The sequence below is a fragment of the Sorex fumeus genome, unplaced genomic scaffold (assembly GCF_029834395.1).
Source record: "Sorex fumeus unplaced genomic scaffold, SorFum_2.1 ptg000007l, whole genome shotgun sequence".
NCBI lineage: Eukaryota > Metazoa > Chordata > Mammalia > Eulipotyphla > Soricidae > Sorex > Sorex fumeus.
The window spans coordinates 37,997,271-38,014,303 of NW_026606064.1; positions in this window are offsets into that span (position 1 = coordinate 37,997,271).

Genomic DNA, 17,033 nt, shown 5'->3' on the forward strand with positions numbered 1-17,033 from the left:
AGGAAAACCAGGGAGAAAAATGAGCTGAAGTCCAAACTGACAGGAGCAGGGAAAGTTGGGACCTAACTTAGAACCATCTGATGCCCAACTTCTAAAAAGATCAGAAGCATTAGTTCAACCAATTTCTCTCCTTTCAACTTATTCTCTACATCATTAAAAGCCTCTGAAGGAAATTTTTGAGGGGTCCAGATTCCTGGGACATACTCACTGTGGTTTACAAAAACAGTCCCAACAGGGGACAATAGTTTAATGACCAGAGGTTAAAGCAGAAAGGTTTTAAAGAGGCTAATTTTACTTCCAGGCTAAAGGTCTTAGATGCTTGGAGTGAGGAAAGTGACAAAAGAGGAGACTTCAGCCTCTCCGTTAATAAAGCACTCACTTGGAAACCATAATGTCCAAAAGGGGAGGAGAGAGAGAGGGGGAGGAGAGAGAGAGAGAGGGAGAGAGAGAGAGAGAGAGAGAGAGAGAGAGAGAGAGAGAGAGAGAGAGAGAGAGAGAGAGAGAGAAGAAAAGTGCTGACCACAGAGCCATAGAGGTGGACTGGTGGACACTGGTGGTGGGAAATATACCCTGGTGGAGAGACAGGTGATGGAACATTGTATGTCTGAAACCCAATCATGAACACCTTTGCAAATATGTCTTTCATGGTGATTCGATAAAATAAACAAACAAAAAAACTCCACAAAAAACTCCACAAATAAATAAATAAGTAAAGCAATAGGAACATTACACATCATCATGTTTGAAATGCAAGTTTAATTTGCAGGGAAAGGGATTGAAGTCAGACAGAGGCGCATGTTCTTGAAAGGATGGGTTGCTGGTCTCCCGAGGCCTCCATATTCCTTGGTGGTAGGTCACAGGCAGGTGTGCCTTATATACTGGAGATCACTCAGATCTCCAGTCTGCATCACACTCTATGACACCCCGCTCTTCATGTCCATCTCCTGTTCCATGCACGCCCCACGGTCTCAGTAGTCCTCAGCCTGTGCACATCTCACAGAGCAGACATTTCCCAATCTGTGCCCACCCCTCACTCCATGACTATTTCGCATGGTGTGTGCCAACACTGTGTGCCCACCACTTATCACCACTTATGTCCAGGTGTCCAGCACCACCACTGCCTCCCACGCATCACACATGTACCTTGTTCCCTTCTTCAGACTCCTTGTCTTCCTTACACCTATATCCACCTCATGCAACACACACCTCTACAGAACACCTCTCATTCCTCATGCCACTCACACTTGTGTTCTCCACTGCCCACATTCCCTGTCCTGGTCATCACACCTTGGTCCCAGTGGAAGAGCCTTCATCCAGGAAGACATTCAGAACCGTCATCCCTCTTACACTTATTTCTTCCCAGTGCTCTCTAATTTGAACTTATTTTTGTTTGCTTGGTTTTGGGTCACACCCAGTGGTGCTCACAGTTTACTCCTGACTCTGAGCTCAAGGCTCACTTCTGGCGGGGCTCAGGGAACCCTAGGGGGTGCTGGGGAAGGAACTCGGTTGACAAGAGCCCTACCTACTGGACTGTCACTCCTGCCCCTCTAATTTGAAGTTAAGTGAAATCTTCCCAGGCTCCATGTCAGGGCTGACGGGGGAGCAGCACTGGGCTGAAGGGAGGAAGAGTGACGGGCTGGTGATGGTGACAGCAGAGTCCAGTGGGCAGTTGGGGGTCCTGGGGAGGGGCCTCTGATCCCCTCCCCTCTCCTGTCACCTCCTTTCTGCTAATCAGCCCACCTGCCAGCCTGGGGGCTCCAAGGAGCTGGGATTAAGGCACACACAGCCGCAGGGCTCCGGGGACTGGCACCAGCTGCTGCGCCCCAACAGCTGCCCCAGCGACGCCTCTGAGGGGAGACCAGACGCCTTGGGGACGCCTGATTTTCTCCCTCAAACCCGCTCATCCCAGGCTGGTGACACGCGGGACAAAGGGCCTCATGGCTGGTACTTGGGCTACCTGGAGACCCTACAGCCTCTGCCTCTACCCTACTTCCTGTCCTGCTACTTCCACGAAACCCTTTTGGATTGTTGCTTCCCCACTGTTTGGGAAAGCAATTTCCGGTTCATGTGAGCCAGCAGTCCTACCTTCCCTGGGTTCCTGCTGAGTTCCAGAAGCACTCACTCCACATGCACACTCCAGCACCTCTGCAGGATCTCAGGGTGATGTCCACAGGGTGCTGGGCCTCAGGGAGCTCCATCTAGTGGGGGCAGACAGACTTATCAATGGAACATCAAAATACCCTGCAGGAACCTATGGATGTCCCCCTGGAAAAGGTACTGCTATCCTTCCTCGGGGATATTGATGGGTGAGTAGGAGTGGCCCCCCCTCCCCCCAAGGGAACACTGGAGGGAAGGAAAAGCATTTCCGGTTTAGAGGACAGCATGAACAGATGCCAAAAGGCATGACAGCACAGACAGTCCCAGGATAACTGACGTTGTCTGGGGAGAGGTGAGGCCTTCGGGAATTTCAGAATTCCAGCTCACGGGGAATTGCCAGAGATGAGTCCACTGGTTTTCTAGGTTAGACAGCAGAGGGTGAGAGGAGGAAGGGCAGTGGGAGTATAGAAAGTGTGTTTGGAGGCAGGAGTCTGCCCTGGAGCCAGGGACCCTCCCCAGCATCCCACTCCACCCTTGGGCCCTCTTGCTCCATGGGCAGGAAAGAGGCGCTGGACTCTGGCTCTCCTCAGAGCAGGGGTCTTACTGCGATTCCTCCCTGCTTCCCTCCTGGTTCTTCCCTCTGGAGGCAGGAGGCCGGGGAAGCCCTATCACATTCCAACTCACCCAGAATGGCCCTAGGAGGGTGTAAGCAATTGATGCAGGTGTGGATGGCTGCTGGTACAGAGAGAGTGTGTCATAGATTTAGGGCTACACCCAAACACCGGCTGTGCATCTTCCCGACTGCAGGTATCTCTTCAATCCCAGAAGCTCTGTTTTCCTAAGGGGGCCCTTGACTGATACTGGAGCTCATCTGTAAGGCCTCAAAGGGCTCCACAGGCCTCTGCTTACTGCACATGTGGCCTGTCTCCGGGAACACTCCAGGCACATGGGCCATGCTTGACCTGTTTGCTCTCTCTACATAAAGGAGCTAGGAGCAAGCACTAGATGTAGGGATGGGGTCACGGGGCCCGAGTCTGGCCATTCTGGGCTTTGAGTCTCTTGGAACTTGGGCCATGATGGGGTGCGGGGCAGCTGGAAGTGAGGGTAATCGTGCAGCAGCGTGTGCTGTCTCCTCTGTAGTGGGCCTCCCCACCTCCACCAGTGCACACGGGCAAACTGCCAGTCACCCCCCCCCCCCCCAAACAAAGCCTAGCCCTGAGGGAGCAGGGCAGACTGCTGACAGATGCAGAGAAGCTGGTGCAGGCAGGGCCCGGGGGTGGAGCAGCACTTGGGAAGACGTACCCACAGAAGGCAGAGGCCCAGCAGAGTCCAGAACACGGCGGCCAGTGTCACCTTGCTGTCCCCCCGCCAGGAACAGAGGCCCAGGGTGCTAAGCCACATACCCAGGGCTCCAACCTGCTTCTCACTGGAGGCTGCAGGTTGGTCTCTCAGCTATGCACACAGCCAACTCTAGGCTGAGCAGACCTGGAGGTGGGAATCCACTTCCTGAGGTCCCTTTATATCCTACATGAGTGACATGAACTTGTTTCCACTCCATCCCAGAATGGACATCTCACTGGGGTGGACATGTCTACAAATCCATCCTGGCGTCTGGTTTCTGACCCATCCTGGGAATCACGTCCTGGGAATCACGTCCTTCTGACGCTAATTTGGGATGCAGGGTGCTCAGCATGGACCAGGAGCTAGGGAGAGACAGGGAAGTGGGGGAAGCATGAGGAGAAAGGGTGTCTGGTTTGGTACCTTGCTGAGTCCATTCCATTGTTTTTTTCCCCTTCGATTTGGCCCCTCCCTGCCTCTTCTTCTCATGTCCCCTGCCAAACTCCTCTTCCTTTTTCATTCTGTAGCCCTGTAGCACTGTCTTCCCGTTGTTCATTGATTTACTCAAGCGGGCCCAGTAACGTCTCCATTGTGAGACTTGTTGTTACTGTGTTTGGCATATCAAATACAACACGGGTAGCTTGCCAGGCTTTGCCGTGAGGGGGAAATACTCTTGATAGCTTGCCAGGCTCTCCGAGAGGGGCGGAGGAATTGAACCCAGCTCAGCCGGGCTGATTGCGTGCAAAGCAAACGCCCTACCACTGTGCTATTGCTCCAGCCCTGAAAAATTTAAAAAACCAGAAATAGGCATAATAGCTTAATGAGCCCGCTACTGGCTCTCACAACCTGAATCCAAACCTCAACATGATTTTCTTGTATCCCACACTCTCCTCACCTTCTGTTGTCGTTTTTTTGTTTGTTTGTTTTAGTACCAGTAGGTTTTTATTTATTCATTGTATTTTCCCAGGGTACATAAAGGGAATGGGAAAGGGATCAGAATGTATGTAACAAAATGATTGCAAAAGGGAAAGGAAATAACCCACACAGCAAAATCAACCATCAAATAAGCATTTCCTAAGGATGGGTTCACCAAAGCCCATGGGCTCCAGTCTTAGCCCCTAGAATGAGGGAAGGGGATCAAGGAATGAACAGACAGGTACATGCTTCCCTACTCTGCCACCCTCCCTCCCCATATATTCAAGATTTCACAGAAAGTTTTGGTTTCTAGCAGTAAACATGACCTTCTGTTTGAAACATTTCAGACATTTTATTCTTGTTTCCACTTGTATATATGTGGCCTTGAATTTCTTTTTTTTTTTTAAACTTTTTTTTTTTTTTTTTGCTTTTTGGGTCACACCTGGCGATGCACAGGGGTTCCTCCTGGCTCTGCACTCAGAAGTTACTCCTGGCGGTGCTCAGGGGACCATGTGGGATGCTGGGAATCGAACCCGGGTCGGCCACGTGCAAGGCAAACGCCCTCCCCGCTTTGCTATCTCTCCAGCCCCTGTGGCCTTGAATTTCTAAAAGATTAGTATCTTTACTTAAGTACAATATCATCAGCACACAAAATTGAGGACATTTATATCCTATTGCCATCAAACCTTTTCTTTTCAATTATTATATTTATATAATATAAAATAATATAATATAAAATAATATAATAAAATAATATAATATATAATATATTATATAATATATTATATAATTATAATATATCATATAATATATAATATAATTATAATATATTATATAATATATAATATAAAATAATATAAAATAATATAAAATACGCAGCCAACATGGCCGACCCGAGTTCGATTCCTCCGCCCCTCTCGGAGAGCCCGGCAAGCTACCGAGAGTATCTCGCCCGCACGGCAGAGCCTGGCAAGCTCCCCGTGACGTATTCGATATGCCAGACACAGTAACAACAAAGTCTCCAATGGAGACGTTACTGGGCCCGCTCGAGCAAATCGACGATCAACGGGAGGGCCTTTATTATATTTAAAGTTTTTTTCAAAGCAAAACCTATCTTTAATTTTTGCTTTTGTTTGTTTCTATTTGGGGGCCACACCCAGTGACGCTCAGAGCTTTCTCCTGTCTCTGTGCTCAGAGATTCTTCATGGCTGACCTTAGGGGACTGTACACGATGCCAGAGACGGAACTAAAGCCAGGTCTGCTGCATGCAAGGCAAGCACCCCAGATGCTCTACCATATCCCTGGCCCCCAGAAATCAGTTTTTATTTTATTTCATTGTGTGTGTGTGTGTGTGTGTGTGTGTGTGTGACTCCCGGTGATGCACAAGGGTTTCTCCTGGTTCTGCACTCAGGAATTACTCCTGGCGGTGCGCGGGGGACCATATGGGATGCTGGGAATCAAATCCAGGTCGGCCACGTGCAACACAAAAGACCTACTCGCTGTGCTATTACTCCAGCCCCAGAACTCAGTTTTTAAAGGGAGCTTTTTCTGAGCATGAAATAAAACTCCCAGCCACCATATCAGAAATGTTTTATAGTTGTTAATTTGTTTGTTTGTTTGGGGGTCACACTCAGTGATACTCAGGGCAGGCTCCTGCCTCTGAGCTCAGGGGTCACTCCTGGCAGGGATTGGGGGACCATTTATGCTGCTGGGGATCAAACCAGGGGTCAGTTTTCTACAAGGCACATGCCTTACCCACTATACTACTTCTTCAGCCTTCTTTGATAGTTCTTATATTCAGGATGTAACTCAGCAGTAGAGTGCTTGCCCTGCCTATATGAAGTCCTGAGTTTGACTCCTACCATTAAGGATCAAACTTTTATTATTATTATTATTATTATTATTATTATTATTTAGGGTTGTAGCGATAGCACAGCGGTAGGGCGTTTGCTGAGCCAGGTTCAATTGCTCCGTCCCTCTCGGAGAGCCCAGCAAGCTACCGAGAGTATCTCACCAGCACGGCAAAGCCTAGCCTGGCAAACTACTCGTGATGTATAGAATACGCCAAACACAGTAACAACAAGTCTCATGATGGAGAAGTTACTGGGCCCACTCGAGCAAATCAATGAACAATGGGAGGACCGTGACCATGATTATTATTTAAATTTTGGGCCACAACTGGTGATGCTCAGGGGGACTTACTCGTGGCACTGCACTTGGGAATCTCTCTGGGCAGTGCTGGGCGTGGCAGATATGGGATGCCAGGGATTGAACCCGGGTTGGTAACATGCAAGGAAAGCACCCTACCCACAGTACTATTTCTCTGGCCCATTTTATAACCTTTCCATCGATACTAATCAATGATAAAATTTCCAATGATATATTAGGATTCAAATTGTGGAAATAATTTTTTAAATTAATTACAATTAAATTTTAAAGGGTTTCTAAGTCCCTCCTTCATATCCCTTTTTCTTTGCAAATGTTTTTTTTTTTTAAATGGATTATTTCACCTTGAGGAATTTCTTACAGGGTAGAATTTTCTTTTTTCATTTTTTTTCATTTCATCATCCTGTTATTCGTCGATTGCCTCGAGCAGGCCCCAGTAACGTCTCTTTCATCCTAGCCCTGAGATTATATTCAAGGCTATTTAGGAGAATGAGACCCATCATTGTTACTGGTATTTGGCATATTTGGTACGCCACAGGGAGTTTGCCAAACTCTGCCCTGTGGGCAGGCTATATTCGATAGCCTGCAAGTTTGTCCAAAGTAGGAATGAGACAATAAGATGTCATAAAAAAAAAGTTCTGATAAGATGTCGCGCGGCCGCGAATGAGACTATAAAATCTAGAATTTTCTTACTGCATATATATTGTGAGATTTTTTTAAAAAATGCAGTTAAAATTTTGACCTAGCCACCTAGCAGAAGATTATTGTTTTTTTTTTGTTTGAGATTCCCTAGCAGTTAGCTGTGCTCAGAGTGGCATGCATGCGTAAAAGTAATTTACATTCAACTTTTTGGTTATGATTTGTCTCTGTTCCCCCTTCTCATTGGTTGAAATATGGGGTAAATTGTAGGAACTATAGACATAATAATGGTACTCTGAATAACCCCAGAACCTGTTAAATTTATTACTTTACATGGTATTGAGGACTTTGCAAAAGTGATTAAGAATCTCTAAGTGAGATTAATCTGTCTTATCCAAGGAGTTCAATGTGATCACAAGATTTTTATAGGAAAAGAGGAAGGCAGATGAGTCAGAACAAAAACAGAAAACGTCACTACAAAGCAGAGGTCAGAGAGATCTGGCTAGAAGCCAAGAAACGCATGTAGCTTCTAGAAGCTGAAAAAGGCATTATCCTCTAGGGTTTAGGCTGCTCTGCTCAAACTTAGATCTTAGCTCCTAAAAACCCACTGTTGATATCCATCCACATAATTGTAAAATAACCACATGTTGTTTTAAACCACCAGGATTGGAATATTTTGTTTGAGTATCAATAGAAACCATTTTTTATGAACATGAAGAGTATAATACTGAGTAAAATGAGTCAGAAGAAGAGGGTCAGGTATAGGATGATTGCATTCACTTGTGGGTTATAAAAATAGTGTAAGATTAATATTAAAGACCAGAAAAACAGGGGCCAGTGATCGTAAGTTTGCCACAAGTGTGTGTGGGGAAAGGGCAGTTAGAGAAGGGACCAGTATGCCAGTGTGACAATAATAGTTGGATATGGTCACTCTGGACAAGAACTGAATGTTGAAAGTAGGTAAAGGGATATACATGATAAGCTTTCAGTATCTGTATTGCAAACTATAATGCCCAAAGTGAGAGAGATAAAGATAGATAGATAGATAGATAGATAGATAGATAGATAGATAGAAGAAAAGTGCCTGCCATAGAGGCAGGTTTGGGGAGGGGGAAAACTGGGAACATTGGTGGTGGAAAACGTACACTAGTAAAGGGGCAGGTGTTGGAACATTATATGACTGAAACCCAATCATGAACAACCCTGCAACTGTGTATCTCACTGTGATTCAATGAAAATAAATTAATTAACTAAAATCTGAAAATTAGAAACCCTCTACCACTTTAGATTACACAGCAAAAGTTTCTTATTGAAGATGGTAGAGCAACAGTATAGAAAGAAACTAGGTCCCCAATAACATCAAACTACCCTCTAAGTCTTTGTTCACCTGCCTGAGTTTTATGTAAGAAAGGAACAAACTGAATTTTTAGATATATTTGCTACCATAACATAACCTGTTAATGTGCATTTCACCTATGCAACTGGCACTGATATGGATCCTGGGTAATGAAATGTATAATGCATGTGTTAAGCATGATGGCTGAGACATGCAAGGGGAAATCAGATGAACATAAAAGAGGCAAGAAATATTTTTTTGGACTAAATCGTCTTTTGCTTGATAACTAAAGTTTGTTCTCTTCATCTTGCATATAGGGTTAAGAGTTGGGGGGAGCTTTCACTAAGAAAACAGAGGGTTCCCTGAGAGTGAAATAGAGGTTCTGGGATACCTTTGGGGAAGATGAGGAAAAGGAATCACTTGAAGGGAATCAGTGAGTGAGGTGGGTAAGCCCATGAGGCTCTGGGACTCTTTGGATGAACTCCTGACACTGTGTTTCTGAGTGATTTGGGCATGCTCCTTAAATCATGGAGCCTCAGTTTCCACCTCTAGAAAGTGAAGACGGGGCTAGAATGATAGCACAGCAGGTAGGGCATTTGCCTTGCATGCGGCTGACCCAGGTTCAATTCCCAGAATCCCATATGGTCCCCCAAGCACTACCAAGAATAATTCCTGAGTGCATGAGCCAGGAGTAACCCCTGTACATTGCTGGGTGTGACCCCAAAGGTAAAATAAATAAATAATAATAAAAAAATAAAAGTGAAGACATTAATTCACAATTGTCAAAGTACTATACTGTGAAGTAAAAGAAGGCAGGAAATGTGAATTCAAAGCACAGAGTCGGGAACATAGTAAGCATTCAAAAAACTTTTTAAGATTTACACTATCCAAAATTGGACAACCAGACCAACTTATTGAATTTTAACCTCCAGAAATTGCTAATGTGTAATCTTGTGTCTCACATCCACAGATTTTTAGAATAGTTATGACTGCCACTTAATATCCCTTGCCCAAGTAGAGGAAGCAGTAAAGGGTTAACCCATATATCCCTCCTCTCAATTCCCCTCCTATTGTTCTACATAATGATAGAGACTTGAACCAATTGCTAGACCCAGGTATAGAGAATGCTACTGTAGGACCCAGGTATGATTCTTGTTTCCCATGGGCAACACTCAGGTTTCTCTCATCTCTAGTGACTCTCAGGAAGAAGACCCAGAATAGAACCCACCAGTCTATCTCTTGTTGCAAATGGCTCCTGTTTGCTTAGCTAACTCAAGCACTCTATCGACAAACCAAGCATTCTTAGTTGGGGCTCAGCTCTTGAAGATGTAAAATTGAACAACCCTTTGACTGATGCGACCGCCATCATTCAAGAGGCCTGGTTTATGGGACACCCTCGAAGAAGGTGGGAGAGCTGAACCACCACTGTCAGCCAGAAAGAAGCATCCACCATGGCTGGGGTTTGCTCTCGGCCCTGAGCAGATGATTCCACTCACATTCTGCATTTTGCAGGCTGGGAACCCAGGACCTGAAAGTAGCCCTGGCAATGCTTTGGAGACTGAATGGGCTATACTTGCTTACCCCTCCCCTATACCAAGTTAAGACACACCAAATGAAGGTTTCTCTCTGAAACTGCCCACATTGATCACAAAGCTGCCCCCACTTATCTCACTGAATCCGTACACACGTTCACCAAGGAATCACATGGATTCTTTCCACATTTTCCTGTGAATTGGTTATTCCTTTCAAGTCCTGATGTTTGAGGAAGGTTGACTGGTTCCAAAAGGCATAGTCAAATTTCATAACTAGAGGGACAACATAGTCTTTTAAGAATAATTAGTGGAATATTGTCATAAGACAATTTTTGTGGGGAAAGAATCTCTCCCTAATCTCTTTAAACTAGGCTTTTGCACTGTTTACAAGAGCCAGAATCTGGAAAAAACCTGAGTGCCAGAGAACAGATGACTGGTTAAAGAAACTTTGGTACATCTACACAATGGAATACTATGTAGCTGTTAGAAAAGATGAAGTCATGAAATTTACATACAAGTGGTACTACATGGAAAGTATCATGCTAAGCAAAATGAGTCAGAAAGAGAAGGACAGACATAGAATGATAGTATTCATCTGGGGAACATAAAGTAACAGAATTGGAGACTAACACCCAAGAATAGCCAAGATAAGTACCAGGAGGTTCACTCCATGGCTTGGAGGCCATCCACACATGCTAGGGAAAAAGAGAGCTCAGATAGAGAAGGGAGCACCAAATAAAGAGTGTTGGGAGTATCCTCCCAGGAAGGTAGATGCATGCTGGAAGTGGACTATAGACTGAACATGATTGCCACTCAATGCCTCTTTTGCAAACCACAACACCCAAAAGGAGAGAGAGAACAAAAGGGAATGCCCTGCCACAGAGGCAGGGTGGGATGGGGGGATGGGGGGTGGGAGGGATACCGGGATCAGTGGTGGTGGAAAATGGGCACTGGTGGAGGGATGGGTATTTGATTATTGTATAATCGAAACCCAAGCACAAAAATTTGTAAGTCCACAACTGTACCTCATGGTGTTTCACTAATAAAAAATAAAAAATAAATAAATAAAATCAACTCTGTGATAGCAAAAAAAAAAAAACCCACAACAAAACAAAACAAAACAACAACAACAACAAAAACAGAACCTAGGCTTTTGGCCTGATCCTGAATGAAGACTTGGAAAGTTTCATTAACTTTTTTTATACCTTTAAAAGAGTAAAAAGTGCTACTGTCATTTGAAGTGCAATACTGTAGAACTTCTTTGTCCCCAAGTCCCCTTAATGCTCTTTGAGAGTGTGAATTTGGTGATTTTACTCTCGTATATGGGTTGTACTACACGGAAAAGTTAACTTTTGCTTAAGATGAGATTTCCCATTATCACTTGAGCTCTTTATTTTTTTTATAGTAAAGCAAAAATAGTTTTTATTGAAAGAAATTTATTTAGAAAGAAATGAGGGGTGAGAAAAAGAGTAATGTGTGTTCAAGAGAGAATATGGGTTTCTCCAGGCTGATAAAAGCAGAGGAGGGAAATGTGTATTCAAGAGACAATGTGACTTTAGCCCTTTAAAATGAGGTTGCTCTCTCCAACATGTAAAAAAAAAGTCAGAGATTGAAAATATGGCAAAGATTTGTCATTGTTGACTTGGAGGTGGAGTTGCCAAGCAAAAAGGACATGAGAGAGTTTCTAGGAGCTGAGAATGACCTCTAGCCAACATCCAGCAGACAAATTTGGTGAATCATAGACGATAAAACCATAAAGATTTGGACATTTCTTACAACCCTTGAGTGAGCTTGGAAGTGATTATCTCCCTTCCTTTTGCCCCCTCCGCACCCTCCTCAACATGAGATTTCAGCCTGTTGGCCCTTTAACTTCAGCCTGTGAGACTCTGACCAAAGAGCCCAGCGTATCTTGCCAGATTTTGAGTTGGAGATACTGGAGCTAATGCAAGGGTGTTTATTTAAACCACTAAGCTGCAAATACAGTCTCAGTTTCAGGAGCTCTTCCAGTGCTGGGCATAGCAACGAATGATAAAACTGCTGGTTCCGTCTTGGCTCCTGCTCCTGAAAGTTATTAAAGGTGAGAGAGATCAGAAATATACCTTGAGAATAATTTTAAACAAAATTGTATCTAAAACCTGCATATTTGTTGATACTTGTCCCCTATTAGGCCAAGTGAAGTCTCTGCCATCCTGTAGGACTAAAAAGAAAGATGAAAAAGAGGGTGAGGGGAGGGCAGACCCCTCTCTACTGCATGGATGGACAAGTCTTCATGGCTCCATAACTCTTCCCAAAGGAAATATTCCATCAAACCCTCAATGCCCAGAGAAAACTTGTTCTCAGTCATCTACTCAGAGAAGCTTCAATTTTAGTTTGGGATCTCACTTTGGAATGTGTCTCAATGAGAACTTTCATATCATCTTCAGTGCAAGCGACTCCAAGTGGAAATACAGTCTAAAGATGAAGTAATAGGTTGACAGGGTTGGGCAAGGTTTTATAGAGATGGACTTTGAGTTAAACAGATTAGCAGAAAGGGGAGGGAGAACATTTTAGGAGGAAGAAGCAGGATAGGCAAGCAGGGATATATAAAAGGGCCTAGTTTTTAAGAGACATTCCAACAAAAGAATAGAATTTTCTAACTTTTAATCCCAGACCTGTTACTTAAGGTTGTGTGTTTTTGGACAGACTACTTAGCCACTTGGTGTGATTGATTTTTCCTGGGTTCCTCTGCCGGTCCCTTTATGCATGAGGCTCGTCTGAATGTGTGGAGAGTGGTCTTAAGCATGGCTGTGGCTGGAACCGGAGGTCTTCAGCTGCCGGGTCTCTGCTCAGGGTGGGGACGGAAACTCAACCCAGGTGTGCAGGATCCGGGGCGTAGATCTCCAAGCCTGCTCGGATTGGGCCTGGGGCCTCCTCCACCCAGATCCTCCATCTTCCAAGCATTACACCCACCAAAAGCCCCCGGCACCGTGTAATCCCATCATTAAGATCTTATGGGGAAGAAAGATGACTAGGCAGAGCATAGAGACTTTTAGGTAGTGAAATTCTTCTGTATAATACCACAATTATGGGTACTTTTCATAATACATATGTGCAAACTCATAGAACATACACCACCAAGAGTGAATCTTAAGGAGAACTATGGACTTTGAATTAGGATGTGTCAGCACAAATGCATGTGTGTAAAACCTACACTGCTCTGGTGCAGGAGATTGATGGTGGAGAAGATGGTGTGTGTGTGTGTGTGTGTGTGTGTGTGTGTGCGTGTGTGTGTGTTGAGAGGGGATGTGTGGGGAATCTCTGTATGTGCTGCTAAACTTTAGTGTGAATCTATAGCTACCCTGAAAAAAATATTTTTTCTCTTTTTAAGGAGTGCACTGAAACAGTAAGCACTTATTTTAGTTTAACTAGATAACTAATCTGCAACTAGGATCCTCCTAATTTGGCCTAGATCAGGCTCTTCTCCTGGGCTCATGTGGGCAGTTGTTCTGTGCTCAGCTGGGATCGTCACACAAATGGGGTAAACTGATTCTTTGTTGCTCCAGGCTGACTGAGGTGACTGGGACAATTTTCTTTTCTCACCACGTTTTGCATGGTCCAGCAGAATAGCCTGGTGATAGCAATGGTGCAAAAGTGCAAACAGAAGCACACGGGCTCATTTTTAGTCATCTGTTCCATGGATGTGTTCATATCCCTTGGGTCACTAGCTTCCCAGGATTAAGAAAGATGCAGAAATTTGTCCCTTAATTCAGAGCACTACTGGGAGCGATAGCACAGTGGTAGGGCATTTGCCTTGTGCTCAGCCAGCCCAGCGGAGCTGGGTTCGATTCCTCCCCCTCTCAGAGAGCCCGGCAAGCTACCGAGAGTATCTCGCCCGCAATGTGCCAAACACAGTAACAACAAGTCTCAAAAATGGAGACGTTACTGGGCCCGTTCGAGCAAATCGATGAACAACGGGAGGACAGTGTTTTTTTGTTTTTTGACAATTCAGAGCTGCATAGTCACAAGGCAAAGGGTTTGGACCCCAGGACAGTGAAGGACTGGGACCATTTATATTGCCACATGGAGCTAATTGGACACCTACCTCCAAGAATGGTATAAAGATTTAACATGGTCAAATATGTAGATGCTTAATAGAGATCTGGTCTATAATAAGGAGGTGACTGATTTCTTCTCCTGATGTGGGATTTTAATATGCTTCTGGTGATTTAAAAAAATTGAATCACCATGAGATACATAGTGACAAAGCTGTTCAGGATTGGGTTTTAGTCATACAATATTTCAACACAAGTCCCTTTACCAGTATACATTTCCTACCAGCAATGTCTAACTTCTGGAGATATTTTTTGGAAGAGGAGAAAGACTGAGAATTGTTGGGGCTCCAACAGCAAAAATTCATACATAATTTATGCTTCCCTCAGAAAAGGACCAGCGGGAACTCCTCTCTTAAGAAATTTCTTCTAGAGAAGTTTTCTTGGGTTTAGACTTCAGTCTTACCAAACACAAGGCATTCTCATTTCTATATTCCAGGGCCAAGGGTTTGCCATCATTTGCCAGCTTCTATGCCCTTGTGTTGTTTCTTTATATCCCACGGATGAGTGAGTACAATGAGAATGCCAAAAAAAGGGGTGGGGTGGAGGGGAGAACAAGAGGGTGGGATAGTGGTAACATAAGGCAACATTGATCAAGTGTCTTGGATATTTTGGTGATGTAGAGGTGAGGTAATTATGTACATCAAAATCATGAGTCAACAGTAGCAAAAACATGTGGCCTGAACCATAATAAGTAAAATTTTTTAAATGAGTTTGCTAAGGAGGTGGAATGTGGGGAAGATTGTTGACATAGGTGATGGGTTTAAAGTTGGAACATTGAATGCCTAAAACTGCTATGGTGCCTGACTGGGGGAGGGAGGAGACAGCGTCACTAGTTGGCAGGTGATTCCCATTAACCTAAATTGATTCCTATCAACAGAGGTATCACAGCAAACCTTATAAGCCAGTCGCTTCCCTCCTCTGACACAGAAACACATTTCTGGCAATGATAATGGATTCTCTATCCCCTTGAGCAATGATGATGATGATGATACTAGTGTGAATAGCTCCCTCTACTAAGTAGATAAAACAGAGTCACATCTTTTTTTTTACAGTAACTTACCAAGATTAGCACTATTCCTGTCCCCACTTTACATAGGAGGGAATTGAGGAGTTGAAAAGTTGAAAAGTCATTCAGCAAGTGGCAGAATTGAGATTTGAACTCATGTTGTCCAACTCCAAAGCCAAAGATCTTAATTATTTCACATTTTCTCCCCTAAAGATTTTGTATTCTGCTCATCCCAGGCCTGAGGGGACTGGGACTTTGTGTTGTGTCATGCCCATGCCAGTCATTCTCCATTTGTACATATCACAGACTGAAAAGGAGCCGCCAATCCCTGTCACACAGGGATGGCAGGGAGGAGGTGGGGTGTCACGGTTGAAGGGAATTTTCCAGGTCTATGAAGTCGAGGGATCCCCAGTCCCAGAGCTGTTCTCTCCTTCCTCTCAGAGGTACACTTGAAAGCTTGCCCTTCCCTGGAAGGCCAGTGCCTACTGGTCATTCCTGGGAACAGCCCAAGGCCTTGGCCATGGTCAAGGTCTTGGAACTGGCTTTCATCCCCAGGCCCTGACTTCTCATGGCTCATGTCTCACGGTAAGTGAGGAGCAGGACTCTAGGTGAAAGACAAGGCCCCCAACCTCAGGCTTGAGTAGGAGAAACCTGAGAAGGCGCCCGGAACAGCTGACTCTGGGCGCCACGTTTTTTTGGAGATGGCTACCCCTCCCCCACACTGGCTGTGCTGTGAGTCACGGGTTTTAAGCTGAGCACTCTGGGAGATTAACCAGCTTTGTGACCAGCTGCTGGAGGAGGATACTTGGCCGAAAGAAGCAGGATAAAGTTACCCTCTCAGAACTTTATAGGAAGGCCCATAAATGCCCCCAACTGCTGTGGGGCCCATGATCTGGGGGCACTCCTGGGGTGCTCTCCTTTCCAAGGTCTTCGTGGCGGGTCTCATGGTCCCGTCCTCATCCACCTGGCAGGTTCTGCTCCTCTGGCACCCATGGGGACACAGTTCCAGTGGGACCATGAGTGGGGGACTTCCTTCTCTAGAGGACACAATGGTGTGAACAGGGTTCATGCTGGATGCAAAGGGTAGGACCTGGCTCAGTGGCAGCGAGGCTGCTGGGAAATGCCTGAAACAGGATGGGGAGGGGGAGTCGCTGGTCCACGGCTGTCCAAGAGAGGGTAAAGGACAGGGAGAACCCCACCCTAGGCTCCCAGGATATGATACTTTGAGGGGCCGAGAGGGGACCTTGGGATGGGGAATCAGAAGTCTGGGTTCTAGTTCCACTTCCATTGACTCTGGCCCACTGTTCCTCAATCTTTTCCTTGCCATGATTCCTTCTGACCTTGTTTCCTTCCTGTGGCTCCCCTATGGGTTGGCCCTCTAGTCTTGTGCTGTGCCCCCCCCATCTCCCATTTACATGATTTTCACCCATGATAAAGATTATCACCCGTGGACAGGAGGATGTGTGCGACCCAGTCATTATCTGTGGAGTTCCAGTATTCGGAGCTGTAATTATTGTGTTTATTTGATTCAAATTTCAGAATAGCAGCAGTCTCCACTTACCACACATCACCTCTTCCCCTCTAATGGCACATTATATTTTGGCTTTGGGGCCATGCCCAGCTCTTATCAGGGCTTACTCTTGAATCTAGGCTCAGGGATCACTTCTGGAGGGGTTTGGGGAACCATATGTGGTGCCGACGATCAAACCCAGGTCAACTTAGCCACTGTACTGTCTCTCTATCCCTCCTAATCTCATTTCTCAAAATCTGATCATTTTGTCGATGAACTCTTCATCCAACTATTACTCTTGGAGTGTCTACTTTGGGTCAGGCTCTTTGACAGTTGGTAGAGAAAAGTCTGCATTTGAAGTTGAAATTCTTAGGGCTGGAGTAATAGCACAGCAGGTAGGACA